Source organism: Hibiscus syriacus, unplaced genomic scaffold (assembly GCF_006381635.1).
Source record: "Hibiscus syriacus cultivar Baekdansim isolate YM2019G1 unplaced genomic scaffold, ASM638163v2 tig00111095_pilon, whole genome shotgun sequence".
Lineage (NCBI taxonomy): Eukaryota > Viridiplantae > Streptophyta > Magnoliopsida > Malvales > Malvaceae > Hibiscus > Hibiscus syriacus.
The window spans coordinates 5,515,999-5,531,655 of NW_024062980.1; the positions used below are offsets into that span (position 1 = coordinate 5,515,999).

Genomic DNA, 15,657 nt, shown 5'->3' on the forward strand with positions numbered 1-15,657 from the left:
GAAAGGTGTGAAGGTTGAAAATGGAGAAACAGAGACAATGGGGCTTACTATATAAGATTGTTTTGTCAACCATCATAAAGTACAATTGTGGTACTCTGATGATTTGTCGTACATTATGTTGGCAGAAGCCACGATAAATGATGAATGTTTTGCGTATAAGTAATTATGATACTAAACCAATGACTCGTCTTGTGGGCTTCTAAATTCTGATTTCACCCAAGTGGACGGCCGTGTTATGCTTGTGTTAAGGTTAAAAGTGACAAAGTTTTCTTGCCATAGAATGGGCAATGAAATTATAACAACAAGAAACTAGTGGATCCAATTAAACAATGAGTTGTCGTTAACTTCTCAACATGATGTGATAAAAATAACCTCATTTGGGATTCAATTCAGATAGACTATCTATCCAATGTGAGTCAATAGCACAATTAGAGCAAATACTACTATCTTGTTGTAAGAATTTAAAGAAATGATCAAGTAAACCCAACCTAAACTTCTTGGAGCTCCATAGTTCCTTTTTTCCCTTTTGCTTGACAAAATTATGATTCTTTTTGTCAATGGAAGAGTTAAGAACCCTACAGAGTTGGCATTCGATGTTAACAATTGAGCAAACACCTTCAATTTTGATTACCTCTATGCTTGTCAAGGACGTGGATGTCCTATTGATTACTGTGGTGGCTAGCTCTAGACAGTGGCTATTGATTTTTCATCATAAAGTAGCAGCACGTACAAAGTCTTCAAAGCTTGAAATGATGGATTCTCTTTTTAAAGCAAGGATGAAAGTTATATTGGATTTCTACACAAGTTCAGATAGGGGAAGCCAAATTTATCAGGGGTAAAAATTTGTTGGGTCAAGAAGAAATTGACACGAGTCAAGAATTGCAAGGATACACTCTGGTGTAAACAAAGAGTGAAGATAACCGAATCAGGGATAGAATGAAGACTACTCAAGGAACCATTCCCATCATAGATCAAGAAAACATGCATCAACATAAACATACACGTCACATGAATTTGCACCTTTGCATCATACATTCATCATCACATGCAAAAAAACTTTTTCCCTCTCTTAATGATGCCTTTATAATCTATTTTGTGAAACTAATTTCGTTTTTCTCAAGATTGTTCGTCTAAGAACATCAATCTAGTCTTTCTTAAGACTATGTTTCCCTCAATTTCCTTATTTCATTTTTCCTAAAGGCCATTTTTCTCCTCTCACGAGGACATCTTCTATTTTTCCTTTCTCAAGATCATTTTCTCCTCTCATGAGGACAAATTCAAAAAGTCATTTTTATAAAAATAAAAATCAAAAATAAAATAAAATACATGAAATTAACTTTATCTTGACATCTATAAAAACATCCAAGTTAGTCATTCATAAATGCATCATTTTTTATAGATCTTTCAAAAAAGAAAGGATTGGTGACAACTAGATCTCCTCAACACGATAGAGTAATGTCCCCGTCAGATTTGACATTAAATAAATCACACAGAGCATCCTGATCTCTTAATCATGTACAAAAAGTGTCATTACAAAAACCAAATTATCTTTAGACATTCGGGCTTTCTCAACACGAAAGAACAGTGTTGTCTCCATTATCCAAAGCCGACCAGATCTTCTCAATGCGAAGGAGAAATGTCATATAGATAACCAAACTTCCTCAAGGAACAAGGTTATCTCCAAATACGGCTAGACACCCTCAACACGAATGAACAATGTCATCCACCGACCAGATATCCTCAACGCAAAGGAGCAGTGTCATCCTCACACAATCAGACTTCCTCAACACGAAGGAATCGTGTTGTCTCCAAATTATCCAAATATGTCTAGACGTCCTCAATACAAAGAAACAATGTTTTCCACAAACCAGATCTCCTCAATGCGAAGGAGCAGTGTCATCATCAGACAATCAGACTTCCTTAACCCGAATGAATCGTGTTATCTTTAAATTATCCAGATTGACCCAACTTCCTCAACGAGAATGAACAATGTCATATGAAAGCAGCCAGAACTATTCAACATGGATGAGCAGTGTCGTCTTCAACACTAGATTATCTCCAAATTGACTCGACTTCCTCAACAAGAAGGAACAACGTCATTTGAAAACGATCAGAACTCTTCAACATAAATGAGCAGTGTCATCTTTAGCAAACAATTTACCTAAAAGCGGTCATATCTCTTCAATGTGAATGAGAAATGTCATTTTCAACATCAAATTACCTCAAAAAAGAATATCGTCAACAAACAATGATTATTTGAAGAAAGAGGGGTCGATCGAAGAGAGAGAAGAAGTTTATAATGAGAAGAACTTGCAGCTCAGGAATTTAAGCATTTTGGGCAAAAAATGGTGCTTTAAATCTTTGCTACATTCATGTTCCATAGCAATGAGCAAAGAAGGACAGTTGTAATCACCATTTTTACCATGCCCTGCCACCAACTTTGCAACTGCACCATTCCCTACTATCGGTTGCTACTGTCCATGCCCTTGTTCCCATACCACCATCCTAAGCTCACCAAACATACCACCACCAAGCTTCACGCCAGTAGTCATGCCACCTACTCCCCACCATATATCAACCAAAATAAAAAAATGAGAGGATAACATCATAAAAAAGAAAAACCGATTCATGATCCAAAAACGAGCAAGAAATCAACAACCAAATATAAAGAGAAATCGAGAGAAAAGAGAGAACTAAAGGAGTAAAAAAGGAAGAGGAATTTGTTAGTATTTAATAGTAATTTTCAACATTTACTCGTATATTTTCAAGTTTCTTATTTTGAGCTTAGTATTTTGTATCTTTCGAGTTTGGCCCTAGTTAGCTCATTATTGTATTTGTTAATATTTATGATTCGCACTTTAATTTTTGGTTGATTTATATTTTGGTCCTTTGTTAGTTGTAGATATTTATTTATCTTCTTCAATTTGAACATGTTTTTTTATTTCTTGTCGATTTAGTTCTAAGATAAATTTTTATTTGATTATTCTATTTATTTGATGTTTGATTGCACATTTATATTTGTATTTGATCTAATCCATGTTTGACAATTTTCTTTCTTTTAATTTTGACTTGCTATTTTTGCATATGTTTATTTAATATGTTTGGACACTTATATATTAATGTGCACATTTTGTCCTTTTTAGAACTAATATTTTTAAAAATTTAAAAAAATATTCTATTTGTCAATATTTTTATGACCCTTGCACGAATATTTTCAAGAACACTTATTGAAGAATAGGTGTGGAAAGCATTGCTTGATTGAAGTAGTGTGATCTGACACGAAATTCAAACAAAAAATGAACTTGAAATAAATTGAATTGGTTTTGATTAAATGGTAGTAATTAAGTTATTCTTTTTATCTCATCTTAAATAATGACAATGCATATGTTTTCTTTAATAGCACACTTTGTTATTTTATTTGATATTTTATTAATGACATTCAATTTTGTACTTTTTGACAACATTGAGGAGGGGACATTTCTTGTATAAAAGAGGAGTAGATGGGATAGCCTTCCTATTGGATGATGTACAAACCCCGTGATTTCTCTTTACAACAAGGAATGTCCCTTAACAAATAATTTGAAATAAATTAGTCAATGATCAATAAAAAAGGATCATACTTTAACTTTGACTCAAATTTATAAATTTCACTATTACGACAACGTATAAGTGACTAGGTACCAATTTTAGGCGTTGTGGTCCTTCCCCACGCGTAATCGACTCCCGAACCTAAAAGAAATATTTGACAAGTGCATATCAGTTTTTTCTCAAAAATGATTTTTTCTTAAAATTGTTTAAAAGATGTTTTTAGGCGTTCGACCTACCTAACCCAAAGGTCGATGGCAAATCCAAATCAATTTAATCAAATAAACACAAAAATTCAAATTTTCCTAAATAAGTCGTAATTTAGAGTTTCCATCGAAAACTTATTTGTTCTTCAAAAAATATGTTACGTCAATACTTTTGTTGCATTTGCATTCACATATTTGTATTCATGTTCACATGTTCACATCTATGCATTTGCATATGTACATTATGCATTACATTATATTATTTAAGCATTTTCACATACATTAATCTTGTAGTATGAGAGTAATTATAGAGGATTTCACGACAAAAATCTTGAAAGCAAGTTGAAGCCACCCCGTTCATACCTAGAGAAGGATTGAGAGCCATGAATATGATGTTAACGCCATATAGGAAGCTCATGACATACTATTGAGAACTGTGGGGCACTGAAGCACAAGTTCCAAAATTTAATTGATTCAGGGGCATGAACCTTTTATAATTAATGAGGCATTCTGATGTGAATTGAGAAAAGGCTATTACGTCCACTATAAACCTTTATTGCACTTGGATTGTCTTGTTTGAACTTGTTTTTGTTCTATCTTCATTATTTGCTTAAATATTTTGTAAATCATTTTATTGTTGAACTTATGCTACCTTCTAAGGTTATGAGCAATGAAACAAGTTATAATCTTGTAGTTCTTTAAAATATCAAATGAATTAAAGACTCTTTTGAGGATCGAGGTTGTAGTTCTTGAACATGTGACAAGATTAGACCTTTTGTATCCCGTCTAAAGCACAAAGATACAATCAATCGATTCTTTACCCTAAATAATTCATGACCAACACTAAAAAACCATTATTGATGCTATCATTCTCAGATAGAGTTAATCTTGTCATAACATTACCTTTACCCAAAGATTTGACTTCAAAGTCACACTACTTTCTTCTTAGACGTAAAACCAACATTTTTCAACCACAATAAAACCTAAAGGCATTGAGTACAAGGTGTCTGTTTGTGTGTAAATCATTTCTGCATGAGAGATAAGATGTGGAATCATGGATCAACTTTCTAAAGATAAGCTTTAATAATCTAGGCATACCAGGAGCGAGAAGAATAAGAAGAAATAAAGGAATAATAATTGAAATAATTCTAACATGATTAATTATATTGTTTTCATTTGAATAAAAGTTAATCTTGAATATTCATCCCCCTAGGGATAACTCTTTTGTAAAAACTTTCGTGTATGAAATGATAAATGACATTATTTCAATATCAATTTACAAAAGGAGAAAAAATAGTCATTGTTGTCCCTATTTGAACTTAAAATATTTTTCTTCAGATTCAACTCTATCCAAGGATCACCCTCCACAATGGGGGGTAACACGAAAGGAAGTTTGCTCACATGAGTGAAGACAATCAACTCTGATTCTATTACAAGGACAAGTCCTTATGAAATAAGGTTATAATAACAAGGTACCTAAAGGTGGACCAAATATAATATGCTTGAAGATCAAATCTAATCAAGAACAACAAATATGTTCTAAATACAAGAAATAAGTGTTGTATTTTGCAAATAAAGAAAACGAGAATATACACAAATCATTTAAAGTCCTAAATTCATCAAATAAAGGGAACAATAAGAGCATATAAGGAGCCCCTTATATAGAAAGACTCATCGGACTCCCAAACCACAAGGTTGATCAAGTACAACTAGTTGAAAGATCCAAATTCAATGAGAAAGTCATGAATACCAAAGGTATAGAAAAAAAGAGATGAACTATAGCACCCTAAACCTGATTGGATCTAAAGTGTGACATTTGTTGTCGATGCAATCCCTGATTTTCAAAACATATTCATTTTATTTTCAAATATGCTGAATGGTATCATAATTAAAAAGATAAACAGTTGTTCTAAAAATAAATTTATAAAATTGAATCTCCATGACACATAATTTAAAATCAATATAATACAAACTCTGAGTTTGATAACTGAATACATAAGTAAGGTTTTATGAATACACATGCCCACTAAGCTATGGTACAATACTCTGAAGGAGATGCTGGAAGTCCTACTGTAACGGTGCTCTACGAACTACTCATGCTACCAACCTATCAATGAAAAACATTTGAAGGCTGAACTTACAAAGCCTAGTAGTATAATTGCTAATCTAGAGCAGCATAATAATTTCATAAACACAAGCTTGCTCAAGAAAAAGTACTAAGCAGTAGGTACATGCATGATCTAGATCAAGTGCTACCTACTTAAAGCTTAGTTGTCCTATCACTGAAGTAAGGGTCTCATGCTTCCCTAAATCATTTTCTAAGGGTCTAGCCACGAGTACACCACTAAAGGTCTCTCACCTAATGTCTGTAACTGATGCACATTGTCTAAATGTGATACTAACACTCTTGTACATTTTTTGAATGCAATACTAACTATGTGGTGCATTATCTGAATGCCATGCTAACTTTACTATGCATTATCTGAATGCAATATTACCTCTACTATGCATTATCTAAATATAATACTAACTTTATTGTGACTAATACACTAGCTAAGGTATGCATTATTGTGTGGTTGAGGGGCTATATCTCGGAGCTCATGAACCCCTTCATCATAATCGATATTAATATATGATACACAACAACAAGCATAAAGCTATGGAATGCATCATGGTGCGACTGAGGGGCTGCATCTTAGAGCTCGCTTACTCATTTAGCCTATCGCTATACCCTCGAGTACATTGAGGTGACATCTAAAACTACATCAGAAATATACACCGACCAACTTACTCCATCAAGTCTTGGGGCATTTATGCCCAGTCGGTAAGAGAAGTACATTGGCACTGATTGGTATATACTTGGACATACTAAAAAACAAGATAATTGCCCTACTGATAAAGTAACTCGAGTATCCTGGCTGTTGCTCGAGTGTCATACAAAGGCTAGTTTTATGACATCCTAACTGTTACTTTTTCTAGTTGTTGTTGTTGTTTCTAGCTATTACTATTTTTAGCTGTTACTATTTTTGTTTTTGTTTCTGGCTATTACCTCCAGACACCAACACTCACTATAACACATATAATACCTTTAGAATCTGGGGTGAAATTCCATAACTGTTGCATTAGAATATACATCGAGCTATCTTACTCCTTACGAGTACTTGGGGCATTTATGCCCTGTTATTAATCGAAGTGCCTTGGTACTTCTTTAGACATATTCTAAAATTTATGACAACAAGGTGATCATTATACTGACAAGATTAACATGAGTACTCTTAACACTCTCATGGAGATCTCCACCTCCAAAACTGAACCCAGGATTACTAGTTCTCTATGGGTCGATCGCACGAAACCACTACAAATAATGATGTCCTTATAGTATTATATCTGACGGGACCATAAGCAAGGATACTCCCCTAAGGAACATGCAGGGTAAAAGATTCTACAGCTAAACGTTTTCTTAGAGTTGTCCTTCAACTCAACAAGGAATAGCCACATATTCTCCTAACTCTGAATCATGAATTTTTGAGGTCAAGCAACAGTTGTGTTGATAACTGCCCTTAGGTCGACTATCGAGTTTGATCTAAGCCCTCAAAGACTTTCTAATATAACCTTGTCTAATCCACTAAGGTCTACTTGCTAGCCACTTGGATCCGTACCTTGGAAATCTCTATCTAACATCTCATCTGTGACATCAATGTCTTAAATTTACCTCTTTATGATCTGTCAAACTGAACGTACTTAGTCAAATCAAGAACTAGTTGATCTGCACATCTTCTCTCCTTTCTAAACATAAAACTACAACCTTCCAAAGAAGTTTCTCAATCATGCTAAACCATTGAGATTATTTTCATTGGTTGAGCTAAAAAATCGTCCCTCGAACTTGGGCAACCCTTTCTTGCTTTCATCAGGGATCCCCATTCGTAACACTTTCTTAAAATTTTAAAGCACCATCCTTGTTGATTTTCACCACAACACTTATACTATGAATAATCCAAAATTTTACCAGAGTTTCTAAAGCTCGAAACTGAGGGTAGAGTAGACGACTTCCTATGAGACCCTACCACTAACCCATGATTCGGCTGGAATGACTAAGTTGGCGTCACTTTTCTCTACTCACGCAAACCTGTAGGTACTTCTTGTCACTTCACTAAGGTAAATATACTGATACACAAGTCCTTATACTCGGGGTACCTAAGCGGATCTGCAGCTAACTGTATACTAGAATCAGAAAAGAATCTCCTAAGAAACCTCTTGTATCTCAAGACTGGGTCACAGTCAACTTTGGAGCTTATTGACTCATCCAAAAAGGTCTATTTCTCTCATTCGAACACTGAGCAATCTTCTTGAACTAGCTGAAAGAACTAAAATTTTAAACCATGCATATATGCCTCACTAATATACTTGATCTAAACTCGTCCGAGAACTGATTCCACATGAGCACCTATGGTTGTAGGGCCATCTCTACATCTTTCAACAATCGATAGTATCAATTTGTGCAAATCAATAATGCATTCTTACTTAACATCTGTATAGGGTGAAACTGCCTTAAAATTCTCATGGTTTCTCTTACCCATTGATCTATCAAAATCGAATCATTATAGCTCGAACCAAAGAAGTTAACTGTCTGATTACCTCCTTAGTCACTCCACTAGGCATTCTGTTGGCACTAATGCACCCTAGGTGGTTGACTGAACTATCTACACTTTAAGAATAACATCCACTATCTCTTTGAGAGTGGGAGTTATAAACCTCTAAAAAGGTCATCTTTGCAAAGGTTGGGCCTTGTAACATCCTCAACACCGGGTTAGTGATCAAATTGTAAAACTTCAGAATTTAGTGACTAAAATAAATAAATTGGATAGTTTAGGGACTTATATGAAAAATTTTGTGTAGCACTAAATAGTAAAGAATGATTAATGGTAGGGAAAAGTGGTCATTTGATCAATTAGTGAATTAAAAATTTGATATGGTGAAGATATATACACGTGGAATTGAAGAATTAAGGGGAAAAGAAAGTTTCCAAAGAACTCTTCTTCATTCTTCCTTTTCTTCAGCCGTGAGCTACCATAACAAGGTAAGTTTTCTTTTTAGTTGATTTTGGATTGAAATTAAGTTTGGTTTATGATCCTTATATGATACTTAAGCTTAAGGAAAACTTAAGTTGTCTTAAAACTATAAGATGAAGGGGTTAGGAATGATTAAAGATAAGGGGTTTCTAAATGAAATCTTGGGAGAGAGGTAGTAGTTAGATTTTGAGACTAAATTTGACTTGTCCTAAGCTAAATTAAGAAGTATCAAGTGTTAGAATTGAAATTAGAACATGTTGAAAAATTGGTAAGATTCTTGATTTCAAGACAAATGATGAGATCTTGAAGATAATGATGGTTTATATGGATATAAGTTGATTTGAGTAAGGGTAATTGAGTTTAATGACATGATAGCAGCTTAAAATAGAAGGTTTAGATTGGTATGGGTGAATTTTTAGGTTTTAAAAGTGAATTATGGGCCATGAGTATCGGTACTTCTTCATCCAGTACCGATACTTCAAGGGTAAAAGAGTGATATTTGGTATAGGGATATCGATACTGTTTGAATAGTATCGATACCATAAGTCAAAATTTGACAAGTCATTCCATGGATATCGATACTTAAAGGTTATTATTGATACTAAAGGTACCGATACCATTAGACCAATATCGGTACCATTTTGGAAATAAAGATCACAGAATCAAAAATGGGTATCGATACCCAGGCTTGGTATCGATACCACAACTAGGGAAGTATCGGTACCATACCTTAGGTATTGATACTACTCCAAGTGGAAAATGTGATTAAGCCTTTCTTTTAGCTTAATAAATTAAGGATTGAATAATGAGATTTAGAATGCGGATATGTATATAAAATGTATGATTGTGTATATATCGAGCACAAGCAAATTTCGGAATGATCGAAAAGTTAGAAACGATCAAGAAAGAGAAATTAAGTCATTGAAGTGATTGGGATCAAGTGAGGCTGAGGTGAGTGCATACTATAGATGCAATTTTATGGAAATAAGACTTGTGATAAGTCTATTTCCTATGTTAATTTTCATGGTCCAATAGTTATGAACATGCATATATTATGATCATTATAAAAACATGCATAAGTGATATATGTTTATATGTTTTGATACATGCTATATAATCCATGTGAACATAATCAAATAACATATGTTATATGATATGAGATTGATGGTTATATGTACATGTGATATGTGATAGGAGATAAGATATATGTGATTATAAGAGAACTGACTTGAGTACATGAATATGTGGTGAAGTAATGATTATATGAATATATGAATATATGGAGCATAATGATAACGCCCATGTTATGTAATATGAGAGCTATAGGTATAGTTGGTATATTAAGAGTCGAGGGTTACATAGGTCTTTCGGGACATATACATAGGTCCTTCAGGACATATACATGAGGTCCTTCGGGACAAATTTTATATGCCACTAAGTGGGAATTATACGAGCTGTGGTGACAACATATGTGCACAACCTCAAAGTACTCATATACCTTAAGTTCTCAATAATATACATTGGCACATAAAATATTTAAAGGAGTCTACTTTCTTATAAGATATTATGTTATTATTTGTTAATTTGATATTATGTTATTATTTGTTAATAATAGATCATATGTGGTATTCTTAAATAGTGAATTTATAATTGTGAGGATATATGAAATGATTAGATTGCATGTTCATACTTTAGGAAATGCATTATTGTATTTTATGCCTCATTAAGTCTATGACTTAGCGTGTAAGCATTTTACACGTAGGTACTGAGAAGCAGGAGGATCAGACATAGGATCTACAGAACAACATACCTCCACTCGAAGATCAGATCAGAATTAAATTACACAGTATGTATTTTGTTGTATCAAATGTGTTGGCATGTAGACAAATTGTGATTTATATATGCTCTGATCGATTTTGTAATGAGTTGAACATACTTATGTAAATTATTAACTTTATTTTAGTGAAAGTTTGAATTTTCATATTTTTATAAGTTTTAAAAGTTTCGAATAATCAATGTGGCACCTCAGATTAGTATCCGAGTCAGGTAAAGGTTGGGGGTTTTAAATTTAATAGCATCAGAGCTAAGGTTTAACCGATTCTAGGTATAAACTGAAGTCTAAAGTGACTTTAAATGTATACATGCAAACGAAATAGTAAGAACTTCTGATCTGATAGGGTAACGAGTATGATGTTTTTCTAATAGAATTATATGGTTATATCTTATTAGATGTCCGGACATGTTAGCTCCCAAAGTGAAGCGGGAGATGATAGGCCAGTAGAGAGTAGTAATTCACCTGCCCTGGCCAAGCAAGGGGAAGGACATACACCTTCAGGAGTGCCTGTGCAAGATCAAGATGCCTTTTTCAGGACGTTGGACACTATTCTAATGTGTTTCCAACCTCCTTCTCCCTCAACTCAAAGAATGAATGTAGCACATGAGTTAAAGGGATTAGGAACTCCTGAGTTTAAAGGTGAAAAAGAGGAAGGTCCTGTTATTGCGAACCTTTGGCTCAATGATGCGATGGTCATGTTAGATGGACTCCACTGTGAGAAGTTAGATGGAGTGGTCTCCTTGCTTTATGGGCAAGCGAGAATTTGGTGGATAAATATCACTATGAGGATTGCAAGTGACCAAGTGACATGGTGTTTGTTCTTAGAAAAGTTCAAGCACAAGTATATTGGAGATCAATTCATTAAGCAGATGAAGCAATAATTCTTGAACCTGAAGCAATTGAACCGCATTGTGTATTAATACGAGTGCAAGTTCAATAAGTTGAGTCGTTTTGCGGCTGAGTTGATTCCAACGGAGAAGGATGCGTGTGAATGGTTTGTGGAGGGCTTACGCCCGAGGTTGAAAGAAATATTGATCTTGTTGAATTTATCCTCGTTTCAAGAAGTAGTAAATCGTGCTAAAGCTCTAGAAAGGGCTCAGAATGAACGGTTTGAGGAGTAAAAGAGCCCAATCGTCTAAAAGAACTGGGGCTTCATCAAGTTTTGCACCACCCAAGAGAGGTAGAGATTCTGGTTTTTTATCTCAGGAAAGGTCTGAGTTAGTGGCATCCTTCGCTAGAGGATCAAATCATATGAGAGCTAGACAGATTCAATCAATAGGGTATGGTGATGGGAGAGCATATCAGGGTCAAGTCATACAATATTAGATTTGTGGAAGAAGCCATAGCGGTATATGTAGAGTAAAATTCAGAGCTTGTTTTCGATGTGGGGAAACGGGATATTTCATGCGAGACATTCCATTGAGAGCCGGAGAGCCTGCACAGTCAGAGCGATCTGCTTTGATGTCTCAGAGAGGAAGGGGAAGAGGTAGAGGAAGAAGTCAGCCTAAGTCCTCTACTCAACAGGAAGTGCGCTCCACTACCCGAGTGTATAATATAAAGACTAATAAAGGTCGTGATGATCCAGAGATAATTGCAGGTACTTTCCTACTGTATGATACACTACAACAAATTTATCAATTTTTGACGAAATTTTTAAATGATGTTGCGTATAACGTCACAATATATACTATAATGTGACACTTTTTCCTTTTCGTCATATTTAGTGATTAATGATATATCTTTTATGACACTTTTAAAAATAGTCATTATTTTTCGTCACTATATGTTTGGTGCCAAAATCTTCCCTCCAAAAACTTTGTTGGGAAACCTTTTAATGACATTTAAATAAAATGACGACGTTGTAAAATTGTCTCCAATGAAAAAATGTATTAGTGACGATTTATTTATAATGACAATTCGATTTGAATTAGTGACGTTGCACATTTGTCACAAATTAGTTTTATTCTTGACAATTTGATTCATCATAATTTAGAAGACACTAAAAGTGACGTTTTATTATTGTCACAAAAAATTTACCATGATGAAATTAATTATTTGTTCCTTATTGTTATCCCTATTTTTTTATATGGAGATTTTAAATGACATCATGAAATTACGTCACTTAATGTTTTACGCCAAGATTTTTTATATCTTATTGTGACTAATTAAAAATATTATAATATTATTTATTTTTATTTATTTTAAAAAATAAAAATTAGCGACTTTGGTCTAGTCATCTATAGGTCCTGACATTGATCATGTACGTGTTGAGCTTGACCTGTCACCTTAGTGTAATTTTTTTATATAAACAAAATAAATCATTCATTTTAATCTCACTCATAGAAAAAAATGTCTTTTTTTTTACTCGTGTCCAATTATTCAAATTTTTTATTTACTAACATATATGCTAATATTAATAAACATATTGAATTTTTTCTCTTTTTAATAAAATAACAAAATTCATATTAAAGTGAACAAATTTTAACACAAAAATTTTAACAAAAATCTTACGGTAATTCTTGAGTTATATACCTGTTAAAAAATTATAAATTACTTTATACAATAAGTTATTATTAAAAATCTTATCAAATGTTCAACAATAATCTCTACTTTTTTAATAGACAACGATCTCTAAAATTAAATCTTACTAAAAATGGTTTTATCATATTAGGTTATTTAGCGCAAATTATTATATTATGTTACTTTATACAGGTCACATTATTAATTTAGTATATGAATAAAATATCATATTAATAATATATATATCGACTTTTAATTAATTTGTAATTTTCATTTAATGTGACCTATTTTGATTAAAAAGTTAAATTGTTAAAATTAATATAGTCTAAAGAGATATGGATCAAAATAAGTATTTTAATAAATGTGGAGAGTTAATTATGTTTCATCCCTAATTAGAAATAGGTTTATTTTCTTATAATTGAAAATATAAAAGGATAAATTACGTAATTAATCACCCAATTATTACTTTAGTTCTATTTTGGTCACTCAGTTATAATTTTTTAAAAGTTATACTTAAAGTTTCGTTTTGATTTTATTTTTATCACTCACCATTAAAAAATTAACAGTGATGTTGACATGTCACCATAAGACAATGTCACATCATAATTGAAAAAACTTATTATGTCAACAGTTATGCTTATTTTTTAACAACATCTGACCAAAACATAACGTTAAATATGATTAAAAAATAATTAAGTAATCAAAATAAATTTAAAGCGATAAAGAGGTGACTAAATACATAATTTACCAATAAAAACTAAGATAGGACTCGGTAACCATTTAGAACCATAAAGCCCAGATCCACACATCCCCAAGCAAACCCTAGTTTCCCCCACTCTGCAACCTTATATTCTTCCCAAAACCTATTCCCCCCTCTTTCTTCACTTGCCGCCGCCGAGTCGAAGAGGAACCAGTCGCCATCTCGCCGCCTTAACAATGAAGCACAACCCACGAGTCTCCTCCTCACGCCGAAAGAGCCGCAAGGCCCATTTTACAACCCCCTCGTCCGTCCGCCGCGTGCGTATGAGCGCGCCGCTCTCATCCGATCTGAGGTCCAAGTACAACGTCCGGTCCATGCCGGTCCGAAAGGACGACGAGGTCCAAGTCGTTCGTGGGACCTACAAAGGACACAAAGGGAAAGTCGTTCAAGTCTACCGTCGCAAATGAGTGATCCACATCGAGCGCATCACCCGGGAGAAGGTGAACGGTTCCACCGTCAACGTCGGAATCAACCCATCGAAGGTTATCATCACCAAGCTCAGACTCGACAAGGATCAGAAGTCATTGCTGGATCGTAAAGCCAAGGGACGCGCCGCAACTGATAAATATAAGGGGACTAAGTTTTCGGCCAAGGATATCATGCAGAGCGTTGATTAAGGTTGTCTTTTTAGCTTTCAATTATATGTTTTGCAACTGTTTGAACTTTAGTTTTATTGGGGTTTTCTATCTCTCTAATGCTATGAACCAGTAATATGGATGGAATCTGGGATTTTGTAGACATGATAACGCTAAATGTTGCAATTCTTAATATGGTGGTGGTTGTTTCTTTTATTGTGATTTTAGATTAATCTGGGAAGCTAGAGTAGTTTTTGTTTTCAAAGTTTCATTCCATGCTCGAACTTTAAGCTCTATCAAGACGAATTAAAATTAAAAGTTTCAACTGTACGGGCAGAATTGATTTGAATTTTTCAGTTGAGGTCTTTTATTTACACACTTAAATTCATATAATTGGTAATGCAAATGATTTTTCTCTTTCAGCTCTGTTGAGTTGTAGAGATTTTACTAGACACCTCCACTTGCAGTCAAAATGCAGCCTTAATTCATGGATTTAAGTTGCTCCAACAATTTTTGTATTATTTAATGGTCATATATGCGCTGCTAAAATATATAATATTCTTTCTTTTTAATGCATTACTTTAATTAAATTTAATAAAGATCATTCATTAATATGTTTTGCTTCTAGTTAATTTTTTTTTTGTATGTACAAGATTTTAGAATGGCGATCGAGATGAAGTGGCGACAACCAAGGTTGAGATATGTGGGTTGGTTTTTGGTATTCTACACATAAGGGATCAAAATGTAGTGATTGTAAAAATATAGGTTGTTATTGTAATATGTAAAAATATGAGTTGTTATTGTAATTTGTAAAAAATATATGTCATTATTGTAATTTATAAAAAGATTTGTTCTCTATTTAAAATTATAAAAAGATTTGTCCTTTATTGTAATTTATAAGAAGATTTATCTTCTATTATAATTTATAAAAAGATTTGTCTGTTATTGTAATTTATAAAAAACTTTGTCCTTAAATGTAATTTATAAAAATTATTTAATTTTAATTTGTATAAATTTTTAAAAATTTTAATAAAAAATTGTGACGATTTTATTTTCGTTATTTATAGAATAAAATTACTATATTATTGGTGATGATATAAATAAATAA

At 33.3% G+C, this 15,657-nt stretch overlaps 1 pseudogene; it reads left to right on the forward strand.

Annotated features, from left to right (window-relative positions):
- Positions 1 to 14,082: 14,082 nt before the first annotated feature.
- Positions 14,083 to 15,297, forward strand: LOC120152682 (annotated as a pseudogene).
- The last annotated feature ends 360 nt before the right edge of the window (positions 15,298 to 15,657 follow it).